The following is a 3379-nucleotide window of genomic DNA, read 5'->3' as shown; positions in this document are numbered from 1 at the left end:
AAATGGTACCCAAGGCGCCATGAGAACTATAGTTTGGAATTGTCAGAGTTTAGGGAGACCCCTGACAATTTACACCCTAAAAGGGATATGCAAATCCCACTCCCCCGAGATTGTGTTCATAAGGGAAACAAAGAACCAATCTCAAGGTGGAAGCAAAACTCCGGGCATGCAGTTATGAAAACTGGCATATTGTTAACCCATCAGGAATGGCAGGAGGACTTGCGTTAGCTTGGAAGGACAACATCAATGTTCAAATTATAAACAACGGGGAATTCTTTGTAGCAGCTAAAGTTAAGGAGTTCGGAAACAATGGGGTATGGACGTTCATTGGTGTTCATTTGAGATGTTCGGAACAAATTCGAGCCTTATAATTTGAGGAGCTTACAACAATGAGTCAACAACTGGAAGGGAAAGTGGTAATAGCGGGATATTTTAATGCTATGATAAGTCAAGCGGAAAAGGAGGGTAGAGGCAAAAAATCAACAACTACCATTGCAACATTCATTAATTTTATTGATAGCAACGAATTAGTGGATATTGGAATGGTGGGGCGGCCTTTCACGTGGACAAACCGAAGACAAGGAGAGGATTTGGTGAAGAAGAGGCTTGACCACTATTTAGTAGCGATGGGATGGAAGCTGAAGTTTCCGAATGCAGTGGTGCACAGGTTCACAAAATTAGGCTTGGATCATGCTCCTATCTTGATGGAAACTGAACCTCAATCCTGGCATAGTAAAAGGCATTTAAATACTAGGAACGTTGGTGTGGAGAAGATGATGTCAAAAAAATTGTCAGCGAAGTGTGAAAAATGGCTTGGCTATGTTCTCCTTGGCCTAAAAGTTGAAAGAATGTAGACATAGATTAGTTCAATGGCAGATAACTCACAAAGCAAACTCTCAAAAAGAAATTGAGGACCTTCAAGCTAGCCTAGAGGAGCTGCGGGAGGCTGGAATCAATGGGGGAGAGAAGATTACCAAATTGTAAGAGAAGTTGGAGCTAGCATATATAAAAGAAGAGAGCTATTGGATAGAAAAATCTAGAGTCAAATGGCTAAAAGAAGGAGATCAGAACACCAGATTCTTTCACCAGAAATTTCAATCAAGGGTGCAAAGGAACAGAATTTGGAGATTAGTTGGGAGGAACAATGAGATTGCGTCGAAACCGGAGGATATTGCAAAGGTAGCTGAAGACTACTTCTACGATATTTTTACTTCTTCTTGTTCGGTTGATCCGAATCCATATTTGGAGGATTTGGAGCCTAAGGTTACAACTTCCATGAACCGTAGGCTTCAAAGGTCAGTAACTATGGATGAGGTCAAAAGAGCTACGTTCGGTGTTGATGCTCAGAGTGCTCCTGGTGATGACGGGTTTACAGCTAAGTTTTTTCACTTTTTCTGGGATATAGTTGGAGGTGACGTTTTTAAGACAGTGCGAAGTTTCTTTCACAGTGGCAGAATTCTAAAAAGCTTCAACCATACTCAAATTTGTTTGATTCCAAAGGTGCCAGATGCCAGTGACATGACTCAGGTACGACCGATTAGTTTGTCCTCACTTATGTATAAAATTATTTCAAAAGTTATGGTGCACCAACTACAAGGTATTATGAATAAAATCATAAGCCCAAATCAGAGTGCTTTTCTCAAAGGTAGACTCATTTTAGATAATATTCTAATTGCCCACGAATGTATGCACTATTTGAAAAATAAGAGAAGTGGAGCAGATCATGAGATGGCTATTAAACTAGATATCAGTAAGACTTATGATAGGGTTGAATGGTACTTCTTATGGTACATCATGGAAAAGATGGGCTTTGATGCTAAATGGATTAAGTGGACTAAGGAATTAGTAACGACTGTTTCTTACTCTGTTGTTGTGGAAGGGCAACCTTTTAGCTACTTTAGGCCAAATAGGGGCATCCGACAGGGTGACCCCCTATCTCCATATCTATTTCTTTTTTCTGTGGAAGGGCTTTCCTTCTTGCTACACAAGGCAGAGCAAAACAGATTAATTCAAGGAGTTCAAGTTAATCGGAGATGCCAAACAGTTAATCACCTTTTGTTTGCTGATGATTCAATCCTTTTTTGCAAGGGCTCACTTAATACAAGCCAAAGAATTTTGAATTGCTAGAGATCTACGAGGGCTTCAGTGGGCGAAAAGTCAATTTGAACAAGTCCGCCATCTTTTTCAGTCACAACACACCTCAGAACACAAGACTAGCAATTGCGCAGACACGAAATATTGAACATATCGGAGCCCAAGACAAATACTTGGGGCTGCCCTCCATAGTTCAGAAATCAAAGAAAGCAACCTTTGGAGCTATCAAGGATAAAGTTCAGAAGAGGATTATCGGTTGGAAAAAAAGTTTATTGTGTTGGAATAAATTAATTTCCATAACCCAGATCATCCATATTGAATCACCAAAAATATTATAGTGCGGAAGCGTACCTGAATTCATAAACATGAATTATGATTGGAAGAATTTGGATCTTGTGGTTCTTTCGATCTTCCTCAACCAAAGCCTTCTATATTCCTAGGTGGCTGAACTGTAACTCTTTTGATGGGGAAAGAGCAACAAAGGTGGCTTTGGTATATTGGGGACCGAAACCCTGAAGGTCTATTTATATTTGAGCATGGCACCCATTAAACCCTAAAGCCCAAATAAAATAGTATCTAAAGCCCAAAAGATAATATATCTAAAATCCAAAAAGATAATTATCTAAAGAACAAAAGATAATATCCGATTTTATTCTCATTTAATTTCAAATCAAAAGTAATAATGACTTATTCAATTAGCATTTATAACAATAAATGAGATCATCATTATATAAGTCATTTAATTTGAAATAGCATCATTTGTGATTATAATTGATATATGTATTACCCACAAATAAGTTAGGAAATTAAATAATTTCCTAACAATCTCCCACTTGGGCTATACATATATTCTTTCTTGACATAATCACATCTTATAAACTTTATGCGCGCATCTGAATGCTATTTCTCTCATTACTTTAACAATCTAGTCCGTCTCATACATTAGATATGGAACTACCGCAGATTTTATCACATTAAATGCTGTGACTAAACCACGCCAATCACCATCCTAATATACTTAACGACGTAGATCAAATTTGGATGAGTGATATGAAAATTACATGCCAAATGATCTCATGCATGTCTATTTCTAGCTGGTCCAACTTTATTGAGATCAAACACAATACAAATATTACAAAATGAACATTTCATATAACATGAAATAAACCATCAACTTAATTCTGCAGAAAAATAACTCAATATCTGTCATAAGATATATAGCATAAAATAAACTCCCACTAAACCAAGGCATCACAAATGTTGACACCCATCCGAGCAGTGTGCT

The sequence above is a fragment of the Arachis hypogaea genome, chromosome 2 (genome assembly GCF_003086295.3).
Source record: "Arachis hypogaea cultivar Tifrunner chromosome 2, arahy.Tifrunner.gnm2.J5K5, whole genome shotgun sequence".
In the NCBI taxonomy this organism is placed as follows: Eukaryota; Viridiplantae; Streptophyta; class Magnoliopsida; order Fabales; family Fabaceae; genus Arachis; species Arachis hypogaea.
Note: the sequence above shows the minus strand (reverse complement) of the source record.